This window comes from Falco rusticolus, chromosome 2, assembly GCF_015220075.1.
Source record: "Falco rusticolus isolate bFalRus1 chromosome 2, bFalRus1.pri, whole genome shotgun sequence".
Classification (NCBI taxonomy): Eukaryota; Metazoa; Chordata; class Aves; order Falconiformes; family Falconidae; genus Falco; species Falco rusticolus.
In genome coordinates this window covers 80,848,779-80,863,040 of record NC_051188.1, presented here as the reverse complement: position 1 = coordinate 80,863,040, position 14,262 = coordinate 80,848,779, and the positions used below count along the sequence as shown (strand labels likewise).

The 14,262-nt window shown below is 44.2% G+C and overlaps 1 long non-coding RNA gene across 3 annotated transcripts; it reads right to left on the bottom strand.

Moving 5' to 3' along the window:
* Positions 1–9,977: 9,977 nt before the first annotated feature.
* LOC119143896 lies at positions 9,978–13,228 on the bottom strand. Of its 3 annotated transcripts, none has more exons than XR_005102867.1 (3): positions 13,012–13,228; positions 11,201–11,306; positions 9,978–10,265 (listed from the first exon to the last, which is right to left on the bottom strand). It is a non-coding gene; the product is annotated as an uncharacterized LOC119143896 (long non-coding RNA). The 3 variants fall into 3 exon arrangements; XR_005102868.1 differs by lacking the exon at positions 13,012–13,228 and adding an exon at positions 12,841–12,915 and having other exon boundaries at positions 9,978–10,495; XR_005102866.1 differs by lacking the exon at positions 13,012–13,228 and adding an exon at positions 12,841–12,915.
* Between the last annotated feature and the right edge of the window lie 1,034 nt (positions 13,229–14,262).

Below are 14,262 nucleotides of genomic sequence, written 5' to 3'. Positions count from 1 at the left end.
GCCCCAGCCCTGAAAATGCAAAGCAATCCTTTTTCATGTTGAAATTTTCCAGGTCTATCTATGAAAAGAAAAAAAAAAAGAATTAAAAAAAGGTTTAATTTTTTTTTTTTTTAAAAAAAGAGTGTTTCTTTTCACTGAAAGACTTTGTGAAAGAAAAGATTTACAAAAGATCTTTAAGATCATCAAATCCAACTGTTAAACTAGCACCGCCAAGTCTACCTCTAAGCCATGTCCCCAAGCACCACATCTACATGACTTTTAAATACCTCCAGGGATGGTGACTCAGCCATTTCCCTGGGCAGCCTGTTCCAAAACTTGACAACCCTTCTGGTGAAGAAATTTTTCCTAACATCCAATGTAAACCTCCCCTGGCGCAACCTGAGGCCATTCCTTCTTGTCCTGTCATTTGTTACTTGGGAGAAGAGACCAACACCCACCTGCCTACAACCTCCTTTCAGGTAGTTGTAGAGAGCATGATGACTTAATCAGCCTCAGCACAAGCTATATAAAGCCTGTGATGAGGCCTTGTGTGTGTTGAGACTGACAGTTGTTACTGGGGTTCATACACCTCCACTACTTTTATTACTTGTGCTAGCTAGTTAAAGCAAACCTAGTTCGGACACTCCCCTAGCCCTTCTGGCTACGCTATTTCTGATACAAGCCAGGATGCTATTGGCTTTCTTGGCTACGTCGGCACACTGCCAGCTCATATTCATCAATTCAATAATTCTTGCAATTATTTTTTGGTTCTGTAGGACAATACTGAAGCTCACACTTGAAAGTTACTATTTTAAATAGAAGATTCTCTCAACAATAGAGCTGTGTAATTCCATCCAAAAGAAACTGGTCCTGATTTAACAATTTTAAGGGGGAGGGGGCAGGAATACACAGAGCAAATGCCACAGAACTCTTCACAGAAATCACCAAGACTTCAAGCCCTGAAAAGTCTTATTTACATCCTTACCTCCATCCACCTTAGTCCTAATGTCCCACTTCATGTGAAATCACAATGACTATGCTGCAATGGGCCAGCTTTTGCATGTTGGAGTCTAAAAGTGACATTTGGCAGAACTGTGAAATACACCTCTGATTTCACCAGATCTTCTCCCCTTGACTGCCCAATATTTATAATTTTTAATTCACAAAATTACACCTAACCAGTTATATTTTTTTTTGGTAACATTCACATATAGACCAAGTTCAAGCAGAAAGGGAGGTTGTATGTCTGTTCTGCCTTCCCATTCTCAGTTGCCATCTACGAGTCATAATCTGTAAGGATGAACTAGAACAAAAAGTTACTGCTGCAATGGAAGCATCAACGAACAAGGATTTACACAAAATCATTTGAATAATGGTAGAGCAGATTTCAAGTTTTAGCTGGACACAGCATAGAGATGTGACTTACTGGCAGTCTTTGTGAGTTAAAAATTGAGAAACACAAGGCTGGTGAAAAAGGATGAGGAAACATATTGCCCCAAAATGTCTCGGGATGCTGCAGCTCCTCGAAATTCCATCTTGCTGACACCAGTCCAAATGCTAGATTAAATACAAGGCTCCGATACAAGCCAGCACAATGGCGCTACCTGAGAGCAGAGCAGCACCCAAAGTGAAGTCAGAGCCCTGCAGTAGATAGATGGAATCCTTATGGAGGCAGTGGGAAGAGCTAGGTCTCAGGATAAACCAGAATGCCTGGCCAAAGCTGGAGACAACCCAGGCCTAACCAATCTAACCCAGGCCCTAACCAAGTAAGACACGGATCTTAAACCCTGCCTTCACCTGGACTCCGTGCTGTAGGCCAAGGCCTTGCTTCCATCTGCCATCCACAACTCAGAATCACCTCCCAAGGGCCCAATGCGCCCATTCTTTATATATATATTTATATATATATAGCACGCCTATCACAATATTCTTTCAGCAGATGAGTGGGACTCCTTCCAAATGGTCTGAAGGGAAAAACGGGCAAGAAGCTGAGGTCTCCCATCTCTAAAGGCGCTAACCTGACACCCAGGACAGCTGCTCTGCAGGCGAGCAGCCTTGCCCTTCACTTGCTGCAGAAAATATACAGCAAAGAAGTGAACCATAGCAAGTGAGAGCGAGTGGAGCCATGGCTGGCACTAATGTGGAGAAATCAGAAGATTCTTGAGGTCTTTAGTATTTTTCAACAACTGTGTTTGCAGGAACAATTCACATTAAACGAAGCATACAGAGTTTATGACTTACTTATGCTACAGCCTTAGAAATCACAAGCCTCCACACAGAAACCTCCCATTCAAAAACATCTTCACCATACTTGACAAAAGCTTACGCCTTTACAGATCCCTAATTTAACATGCAAATGCCCACATCAGCAGCAGATAACATGGTTTAAGAAGTTGCTAGTACTGACTTGGTCTCTGTAATTGATCATATGCATGTTTATCTGGTGAGGTAAAATGTGTTAAACTGAATACCCATCACAAGGCTTTTGCCATCAGAAAACTGATGCAGCACACTACCACTCATGGTAGCCCAGCTTGTTTTAACTGAACTTCTTTAAACTTCATAAACTGATCAGATTTCAGTCAATGGAGAAAGCACTGTTATGTCTGTATCTCCAATATGCTGTTAAATATTTATTCCAATTAGAAATTGTTTGTGCATTGAGTAAAGGAACAAGGGAGATAACGTTTACAAGTTTGAAGAAACACTGAGATAGGTCAAAATCAGAAAAAAACTAAAAAAAAACCCCACCACCAAATACCCACCAAAACTGTAACATTTTTTTAATTGGACGATGATTAAAAGTAAAACTGCAGAGAAGCAAAGAAAAAAAACAGAGAAACAAAACTGGAAAAGGTGGAATATCTAAAAGGAGAAAAAGCAACTGACAACAGGCTCAGGCTCTGAAATTAAAGGACTTGCAATTTCTTTGCATTCTCAGGAGCCAGCAAGATGCAAAGCTGTAGGAGGTGATGTCAGAATTTTATCTGTCCCTGGCCACTGAGCTCAGCAGAGACCTGATAACCAGGTTTTTGTTTTACTTTGGGCTCTGCCTTCCATTTTATAGAAGGTATTCATAAGAATTCATAACCTTATTTGTGAGGAACACAGACTTCATACAACTGAAATCTGAGTCAGGGACAGCATGTGACTTTCCTTTTGACTTCAGAATTATTATTATTTTTATTATAGAGCATATAACCACCTCAATTATCAGGAACACTAAGAACCATCCAGATAAAAACTAACAAGTACAATCAACTATTTGTAAAGCGTTAGAGAATAACTACAGAGCCAGCCACTCTCCCCAAAACAAAGAGAAATACAAGTCTAGTTGATATTAAAAAGGAAAAAAAAAAAGGTGCATATGCAGAAGTTTCATAATACTGAAATATAGAACCTGTCTTCTCAGAGGATTTTGCATTAGAAAAGTGTAACTGCAATACTTTACAAAGAACTGATTTCATTTAATTAAAAAAAATAAATATATATACAGCAGTGCCCACTTCCTGAGATAACACTGGCGTAAATACTGCTTGAGAAGTGTGTTATGGCTGGTGAATTCTCTTACCTATTTAAGACCATGTGTTATGGTTTAAAGTATGGGTTTAAATAGATAGGAAAGTCTAACCCTCTGAGTAAATTACCAGCAAAGTTCTGTTCCATGGTGTCTGGAACTAAATTACTTTTAGAAAAGGAAAACCCAAAACTTACTGTCACCTGTGCTGACCAAAATTTCCTTGAATGTCAGACTGCCAGTGGTTCAGCTTCATTACCTAACTACATTAATTACCAAATAAAAAGAACAAGATTTTTCTTACACTTTTTTTTTTCCTTTGGTATCATATCCCATTATAGGAAATCAGAATGGAAAAAAATTACTCTTAAAAGAATGTTTTGAAATTGATGAACACATAGGAAAACTCTAAAGAGCATTCAAGGAAATCATTAAAATAGCTGAACTAATGAGAGGACTAATTCTTCTCCCTCCTCCATTCTTGAGAGAGGGGGGATGTGTCGGGAGTGTTTGGTGGGATACATAATTAACCCTTTCTTTCAAACTGGCTCTATTGCCTAACTTTTGTAATTTAAAAAACATTGTATGATCTCTTTCTGTATGATTTATCTTTTTATTTCAGAACCAGGGTTCCACAAGAACCCAAGACAACTAATTTTCCTAGGTTAGAGTTAACCTTTGTATGTACCCCAACACCCATTCCTGTAACTCCTTACAGGGTGTAGCACCGTGTTTGCACTGATTCTGTACCTCGTTCACACAAGCTCATAAGCCTTACCACTGGGAGACTCTCATTTCATTTGTTACTGGGCTGGATGACTACATAATTCTCGCTTCATAACCTCCACATCCTTTTAATATTTAAATGTCATTTTCATGTCTAACAGCCAAGTTATCCTTTATTCTTAATAATGAATTTTCTCCAAGTCCTTATTTAGTCCAAGTCTAATATAGCTTTGGTCCTTCTATCTTTGGATAAGGAAAGAACCTATGTGTAATCTCACCATATTTATAGGGGAACAGATTCCACCTTCCATGTTCATGACTCAAAAACTGTATTTTTCATTTTATTATATAGGTAAGCCTATCCCCAGCTCTTCCAGTTTATTTTTGCTTTTAGGTTTTTAATTCAGTCCATCTGAAGATAAACTGCAAGGAGTAACAAATGCCCAACTTACTCTGAGCAAGCACAGAATTAAAGACGACTGCTGACACCTTAGAACAAACAATCTCAACTCCCTTGTATAGGCACTAAACTTCATGTATCAACATGGTATAATGAGGACTGGTACAGTCTTCAAAGAAACCTAACTTTTTTTTCCTTCGGGAAGTTATTAGGCCCAAGAAAAGAATTCATCCTCCTCAACACATTTTCTTCACCAATAATTTGGTTATGCATCTGGAGTGGCATATGGTCAGCATTTTCTTTAGGGTACTGCAATTTGTCTTCATTTTACATACTAATAACCAAAGATACATCTATTCCCATATTGTGTCTTTAGCATAAGCTGAGTGCAGGTCTGGGAAGGAGCACTAGAACAAGGAAGGCTTGCAAGGATGCAGGTCAAGATCCCTCCCCAGCCTTCAGGGACTAGGCTTTGTGTTTTTCTAAGCAAGAGGTGATGCTTTTGCACTGAAAGCCCACACCTACATACATTTTTAGTATGTATAGCAGCTCACAGTTACACTACACACTATGAAAAAAATACAACCTCTTACTACATCTGAATCTGTCACTTGGTAATTTTACTTGATCCCCTCTGGGTCTTGTACTACGAAAGGCAGTTAATGAGCACTCCCTGTTCATTTTTTCCATTACGCTCCTATACAGATTGTTATCATTTTCATCTTTAGCTATTTCTTTGCCAGGCTGAAGATTCTCAATCTATTTAATTGCTCTTTATCATCATTGCCACCCATTTCCAGTTCTATTATCCCTCCTTTTCCTCCCCTCACTCTTCCTTTATATATGGGGATCAGAACTGCACCCAGAGATCAAGATAAAAGCACAAGCTGTTTATACACTGGCATAGAAGACTTCTGTTATGTTGGCCATTCTTCCCTATTTTTATTTTTTTCCTGACCAGTCCTAAGCACAACCAATGCTTCAATTTACCATGGTAAGCAGTCTACACCGTCACTTCCTTTGGTGCTAGTAGTTAACAGTCTCAATAACAGCAGGATTGTTCTCTCCTACATGCATTACTTCATAGTATCAGCAGCAAGCTTCATCCCCGGTTACTAAAAATCACAAGATGCCTCTTTGGCTCTTCATAATTAGCTTTCATTTTTGCTACCCTAATTAAGTTAGAATCACTCCGCACTCACTCTTCCAGATCACCAATACATACACCGACTAGCGTTAAACCTAGCACAGATGGTACGCAACGCCACCGGTGATGTCCGCCCCCCTGCGAAAATAGGTCATTTATTCCTACCCCATCTTTTAACCAACAATCAGTCTAGAAGAGACTTTTCCTCTTATGTCAGAGCAGTTTCATTTTGGTCAGCACCTTTGGTGAGTACATCTCAAAAGACTTTCTGAAACCCAAGTGTACTGCATCAGCCAGATCACACTTACTCACAACCTCAACAGTGTTTTCAAAGAACTCTACCAGACCTGTGAGGCTGTTCTCTTTCTTGGTATTGCATTTGTCCATGAATCCCTTAGTTTTCTTCACTATATTTACCAGCAAATTGGCTGGTATAAATGCCAGTTATACTTGACTTGTTCTTTCCTATAGGCTTTCTGGAAGCCTTTTTAAAAATTGGCATCACCTTTGGCACTTACAACTTCACTGCTACCCCAGCAGTACTGTGCTGTTAAACACAATTACCTGTTCAGCAATTTTACACTGAGAGGTCCTCTAGAGCAGGGGTCTGGCGCGTGGATGAAGTGGCAGGCAGTCATCTGCAGCTGCTTGGTTTCCCCCCCAGCCCCTGGTGGGGGGGGGCACGGGGGATTCTGTAAATACAGGGGCCGGATTGAGGACCCTGGGGGGCCGTATCCTGCCCACAGGCCATAGTTTGAGGACCCCTGTTCCAGAGGATGTGGGCACATCCAGAATTTGCTGTAACTCATGTGTATAATTTTGTTCTTAAAAAAAAAACAACTGTCCCAGCATCACTTCGATTTGGAACAGGTGCCTCAATAGGACCTTGTGCTTCTCTCCCCACAGAGGAGAGATTTTTGTTTGGAAATCCAAGCTCCTGCACAGTGAACTCAAGTATCTCATACCCTTCCAGCTCCAGTGCAATATTCTTTGAGCTCATTGAGATCTTAGTTATCTATCAGCCCAATGGCCCTCCCATTTCTGATGTTTTTGAAAGAGTACTTATGACAAGCTTCTATGCCTTTTACAAATAACATCAGGCTTTAGCTTGTTTTACCGTACATTTAATGTTTAATTTGCCTGATTTTCACCTTTCTGGGGGGGAGGGGCCACACATCAGGTTTTGAAGGATATCTTTCTGTTCCTTACAGCCTGCTCAACAAAGCTAACCGTTTTTAAAATCTTTTTCAAGGGTCAGAGAAGCAGTTGTTAGGGGACATGCATTTGTTCTGAGTCTCTCCACACTGGCTGCAAGCATTTTACTTTTTTGACTGTTCCTCCTAGCAGGCTTTCCACAGAAACCATAGTACGTTCTGATAGCTACCTTCTTTATGATAGACCTATACGGTAAATAGCTTACTTTACAACTAAGCATTCAGTCCCTCCACCTTATCTTCTAGTATTTGCATAGAAACATTGCTATTTTGGTCTGATTGCCTATTCTTCTGTTTTCCTGCCTGAACTGGACCTAACTTTTCAGGCAGTTTTTCCTTGTTTTCTACATGACCTTCATCAACTTCTTCCATATGTACAGCAATATTATGGACTTCAATCCCAGTGCCTGTGTCATCTTGCCCCACGTGCCCTTTCTGCTTGTCGTTATGCAGGGTATTGAGATTACAGTGCAGACTGATGCTGCAGAAGGCTAAGAATAAAGACCTCTATCTAGCAACTCAGGTGTTGCTTCCAGCACTATTTTAGTAGCCTTCTACATTACCAGCACTTCTCTACCCGCTTCTTAAAAGATAATCTAGGCTCCTTCTGTTGTAAGCCACCTTGGCATGTAGTTGGAGAGTTACTATATGCTCCCTTCCAGCATCATAAATCTGGTTAGTTGCACTCCACCTAGTTAAGCGGAATGCAACTCCACCAGGGGATATTCTTCTATCATCTAGAATCAGCACCATGCAATGGCATTCCTAGAACAGGATAGTTGGTCATTGCCAGAGAACAACGTCTCATCTACAGAATGTAATTTCAGGATAACTTCTCCTCTAGTTTCATGTCCTCCTACGCTACGCCTTACTTCTCATAGAAGCCCAGTGGCAGCCTGCCTAGAGAGAGCAGTGGGACTACTGCCTGGAGATTTACTTTACACATTTACTAATTAACATTATTTTCCTTACACATACACTTAGCATGTTGTGACTTTCCCAAGAGTCCACTTCAGTTATAGTAATACACAGTGGACATCTTGCAGTGCTATAACTATCCCTTCAGTTTGACAGCTGTATTAATACTGTTGGGAGTAACAAAACGCTACTCCTTTCTAAGTGGAGATCTGATATCAACCTCTAGACTGATAAGCCAAAGCATCTAAGCTAAATAGCCTCACACAGACTGTTTTAGACTGCGCTGAGAATAAGCCTATCTGAAACCTTCACTTGGTGCCTCCTCCTCCGGAGACCGATTCAGACCATCCTCATCTTCCTAATAGACATTTTAATGGTTTTCTAAAAATCTGCCTTTGATATTGGACTGGCTCGTGCCTGTTAACGTTTCACAAAATAAATAATTTTTCAAAAAAAAAAATCTTTCTCTGCCTTCCATTCAGCATTGTTAATCCATGGACCTAGCACATTCTCCAGGTTCCCACAAACCATTATCAAGACAATCCTACAGAACCATTATGGAGTGAGAAAGTTTTTCTTTTGTAAAACCCTGGTATAATTAACAGACATTTCCAATAACTGCCAGGCAATCATGATTTATAATCTAACAGATTACAGCCATCTTTATGATAGCATGAAATGACTGTGCAAGCCCTTAAACACAGTTTTCTTAGGACAACAGAACACAACCATCCACAACTTTCAGTTCAAAACAGAAGCACGAGACAGTTTTCTGAGATGCAGCATCTGATGCACTGTTAAAGGGAGCTGTACTTAGAAACACATCCTGCATCAAATCAAAGCAGTATTCTGTATAACTCAAGAGTTGCTGATTCAAAATGGGACCTTACACATTTAGATTGCAAATTTAGATTTCTTACTATGAATTCTACTTTCAGTTACACCAAGTCTGCTATATTTTATTAGTTATAATGTACACAACTTTTCAACACAAAAGAAGTCTTGAGGGTTTCCCACACACACACTGTCACTGATGTACTTATAGGCAAGATGGTTAAATATTTGCATTTTATTGTAAAGGATAACTTTTACTATACAGTAAAAAAAATTCAATACTAACTGATTCATAAAACAGGCCTGATTTTTCAGTTGATTGAAGATGGTTCTCCTTCCCTTTCCACCATCAAATCTAAAGTAACACAGCGTGGTGCAAATACATTACATACTTCGTAATCTCCAGTAATGGCAGGGAAACTCATCATAAATGCCAAATGGTATGAATCACCTTCTGAACACATAACTGCTATACATTGCAAAAGGCGCTTTAACAAGTAGTTTCTTTCATTTATGTCAATACTTCACAATTAGCACAGAGAGGTATCTGTAAATTGAACTCTTGAGCATCACACTGCTTAGCTGGCAGGGTTTTTTATTTAGTATTTTCAACACATGAAGTAAAGGAAGACCCCATGAAAATTTTGTACTAATGTGTTAGCACAAACTAATGAACTCAATGTTCAATAAAGCCACAAGCATATGTTGACTTGTACTACACAAACAGTCGAATTGACTTTACCAGGGCTATTAATGTAAGTTCTTAAAAGTATACTTAACTGTTTTGCTCAGTGAAAGATAAGAATAAAAGAACTACGCTGCTGTATAGAAATTGACGCTTATGCTGTTTTCTCCCTAGGCACATCTGAGTGGGTCCTCACTCAGAAGTAACAGGCAAAATTGGAAGAGCTCTCCCCCTTAGAACAGCCCTGAAGATCTAGATCTATCCACTTTATTTCTTTTAATTGAAGTTAAGAGCTGTGATAGAGTATCCTGAAGACCTATCCAAGGCACATGGTATTTTCAAAGCATTATGATGGCACCCACAAACCCCACTCAAGAGATCAGGGTCTTACTAACCACCAACAGATACACAGCCTCTCTACCAAGAGCTTACAGTTTCAGGGCTTGGGTGCCCACAAAGCTATACCTGAAGTATAGTTTACTGGATAGTTTTGTTTGTTTGTTGGGGGGGGGGGGGGGCTGTTTGGATTTTGGTGTTTTGGTTGTTGGGGGTTGTTTTTTTTAAACAGGTATCAAAAAAACACATTTTATTTGGCATCTTGAGATTCTGGAATCCAAGCTACTATATTTTAACAGTTTATCAGTTACAGCTGGTCAGTTATACCAGATGGGATGTATGCTCTTAGCCCATTCTAACAGTGAAATAAATCATTCTTTCTGCAACTAATATTGCAGCTGGGTATAACAAGAAGTGTGCCCAAGGCCAGTTACTGCAGGGCAGCTGACAGAAGGCGACTTGGTCATCTGTTGACATTTGTGGCATAACCACGTTCTCTCAGAAGCAATCTAAAGGTTTAGACAAAAAGCCATCTTAGACTAGAAAAAGAACAGCCATATGCAAGAGTAAATATATTCATAAACACAGTAATAATTCCACTTTGACACTTCTTACCAGGATAACTTCCCACTCATCAGTTCTAAAAAATCCTCAAGCTCCAGAGCTCCGAGTTTGTCCCAGCCTCAAAGGCTTTCCAGGAATCTTGGAATTCAGACCCACGGTTTAATTTCTACAGGCTCTGCACACCGACGTAAACATACAAGAAAGGCTTTGCCTCACTCTAGCCTTGCTAATTAATGAGAAAAATTGATTACTAAGGTAATCTAGTATTTCCCTTTGCTTTGAAATATGGGAGCTAATCATGAGCTCTTATTATGTACTGCTTATTTTTACTTTTCTTAAATAGAGAAAAGTGTTGTAACTTTGTATTTTATCTTAACAATATTTAACCCTTAACAATGTATATGCATCACCGCTGGACAGTTATGTGAAATGACATCATAATTCTGTAATTCTCCTCGTGCTTTTGATTCTTCAGTACTCACAAAAGTAGTACTGGTAAGACATCCAGACAAGAAAATCCTTGTGTTTATCTAAAGTTTCTCCATTTGAAGTATATTCAGGCCTATAACTGCTGCTAGATTTATCAATATGAGATCTATTTATTTAAAGGGCAAAAAAAAAACCCCTTCATGCAACTTACTGCTGATTCTTTAATCATCAAAATAAACGGGAAAATCCCACCTCTCCTTGCATACTGCTTTCAAATTATTTTTGCTCCTTTTAGTAATCAAATATAGACTTTTCCATGACATTTTGATTAGGCTCTTACTGTGAATACATTAAGTGATAATTGATCCAAAAATACCTATGGAGCCAGGAACATCAGATTACAGCAAATACTGGGAGCACCATAGGCAGTTGTATGAATCACTTCACATACCTGTGGTTTTCCAGGTTCCTGTGCTTAGTCATGAGTACACTCTTCATTTTCTCGTACACAGAATATTATTTCTGCCAATTTTTGTTCTTGGCTTCTACACTGCCACCTGTAGTCATACAAGAGAAATTAACCATATTTTATGCTGCAAATCCTATTACCACAGTGTTTCAGCTCACTTGTTTTTTCTATACAACCATTCCAAAGCCCTTTGTAAAAGGTGTGTTAAGATACTCAGAGTTATTTGTCATTTTCCCTTTAATAAATTTCAGGAATAAAGAAAAAACCCACAATCTCAACCCAATTTAATGCAAGAGAACATTTAAAACTCTTGAAGACCGATAAGGGCTTTATGGATTTTTATGTTATCCTTGTTGCTTAGTGGACACATCATAACCTTGGCACAGCAGGGTGAATTCCAAGTGGCAATACTAAACCATCTGCACTTAATTACTTTGTAAATACAAAAACCCCTAATTTGATCGGTTCTTCCAGCTGAAAAATGAACATAGTTTTACCGAAACGTGATTTCCATGCTAGGCTTCATTAATTTATGTAGGTTTTAAGGAAATGCATGCACACACAAAAAAAGCTAGCATTTGGAAGAAGATCTTACAGAACTAAAAGCCATCTTGAAACTTCTTCATACAATGAAAACCACTCAATTTATTCCAGGCTTTCTGCACTTTGAGCAACGTGCCACAGATTCTGCCAAATGAACCGTTTACACCAAAGTAAGACCTAAACACACAGTACCCCGAGCCCTCACGTTAACCCTTTCCTGAAAATAGGAAAAAATAAAAGATTCAAGGCTTCCTGGAAAAAGCCAAGCGTTCTGGTTTTCAGAGCAGGGGTTTCACCGAATAGCGAAGTTTCGGAGTACGGGCTCTGGGGGAACAGCGGCTTTCGCGTGCACACGCGCTCCCCCGTGTTCCAGCGCAGCACTGCTCACGCCACCCCGACAGCGGCCGCCCGGGCTCCCGTTACGCCGCCCGGCCCGGCGCTCCCGGGTCACTCACGGGCAGCAACTCACTCGCGTCCCCTCGCCGCGGCCGGCGCACGGGTGACCACGGCCGCCCGGGGACCCGCGCCCCGGCGCTGCCCTACGTCAACAGCAACCGCAGCCACAACCAGAAATCTCAAACTAGAATAGAAACCTAAATTAAACGCGATTTCCCAAGAACAAGTTGCTCTTAAAAAATAAAAATGTTAATAAATAAAACCCGAAGCGCCGGTGAGGCTGCGGGCGCCCCGAAGCACACGTCCAGGTAACCCTCTCGCCCTGCCACGGCGCCGCCACCGCCGGTCACCCCCGGCCGGGGCGGCACCCGCGGGGGCCCCGCCACCCGCCAGCGGCCGCTCAGGTGCGCACCGGGCGCCGCCCCGATACCGGCGTCCGCGGCCACCCGCCGCCGCGGTTCCACAAGCACCGCACCCCCGACGCGCCTCACCCCGGCCAGCCCTCACCCCGCCAAGCCCCTGACGCTCCGCACCCCGCAGCCCCGTGAAGCCCCCCGCCCCAGCCCCACACGGGAGCCGCCAGGGGAGGTGCCTCCCGCCGGGACGGTGCCGGAGGCGGGGGGCCACCGCTAAACCGCCGGGCCGAGGGTCCGAGCTGCGGAGAGCGGGCACTGCCCACCCACCTGCGCTCGCCGGGCTCCTCACGCCGCCGGCCGGTGCCGCAGGATGAGGCGGCAGCGGCTCCTCCTCACCAAGCGCGGCTCCCGCCCTCCCGCCCGCCGCCGCCGCCGCCGCGCAGCCCAGGGGAGCCGCGCGTCCCGGGCGCCGCCGCGCCGCCCGCCCGGGATTCCTACCGGAGGGCGGGCAGGCAGGAGGAGGCTCGTCGCTCGGCACAGCCTCCCGCTCATTCTCCGGCACCCTCCCTCCCAGGCACGTTTCTGCCGGTGCCGCCGCACGGCGCCCCAGCGGACCCGCAGCGCGCACCTTCCGCCTCCCGGCCCCCTTCCCTTTTTATCGCGGGGCCGGGGCTCCCGCCGCGCGGGGGCCAGCGCCGCCCGGCATTCGCGCCGCTGCCTGCCCACGTCCGGCCCGCCCCCGCCGCCGCCGCCGCCGCCGCCGCCGCCGCGCTCGCACACGCTCGCTCGCTCCACCCGCCCGCCCCCCGCCAGCCCACCTGTCCGCGCCCCGCCGCCGCGGCCCACGCAACCGCCCGCCCACGCGCCGCCCACGCGCCCGCCGGCAGCGCCCCGCCGCCGGCCCCGGCCCCGGCCCCGGCCCCGGCCCCCCTCACCGCAGCGGCCCCGGGCGGGGGGAGCGGCGCGGCGCGGCCTCCGGCGGCGCGGGGCTCTGCGGCTCCCGCCGAAAACCGAAGGGAGGCGGCGGGGCGGCCAGAGCGGCGGCGCCCCCGCGGTGGCCGGCGTGGGCCGCGTTGCGGCAGCGGGGCCGGCTCCCACCTGCGTGCCGGGCTGCCGGGCGCCGGGGTCTTGCCGCAGCCCCGGCCGGGAGGCGTCGGGGAGGCGCTTCGGGAGCGCCGGGTGTCGGCCGGCTCCGCCGCCGCGGCAAGCCGCGTCCTCCTGGCCCGCTACACGGAACTGACACGCTGAGGAACATGCTGGAAGCGCGGCTCCTGATGGCTCGCTGACAGCCGGTGGTGAGAGATGACCTCGTTGGAGGGGGTCGGCTACCAAAAAATTTCTTTGCAGTGCTTACAGATTTTGGGAAAGCAGCCGGTAAATGCATAAAAGTGTCAGGGAAATGCCTGTCTTGCCGCTAGAACTGCAGCTGAACTTGGGGCTGCGTGCGCTGTGTACGTCCCAGCTCCCGCACTAATGGGGGAGCGGCCCGTCCCTTGCTAACAGGTCTCTCATTTGCTGTCTTTTGCCTGATGCCTTTGCATTTTCAAAACAAATGATGTGTTTAAATTCTGAGGTTTGTATCTTTTTGTTCAAATGGGTTTCCCTGTCATACTGACATTAAAAGAACGTGCTGGCACCATCCAGTAGCCCAACCAAGCTAGAAGAGGGTTGGGAGGAGATGAGTGCATTGATGAGGTGTCATACCAACTGATACTGTTCTCCAATTTGTATAATAAAAATCTGTTACGT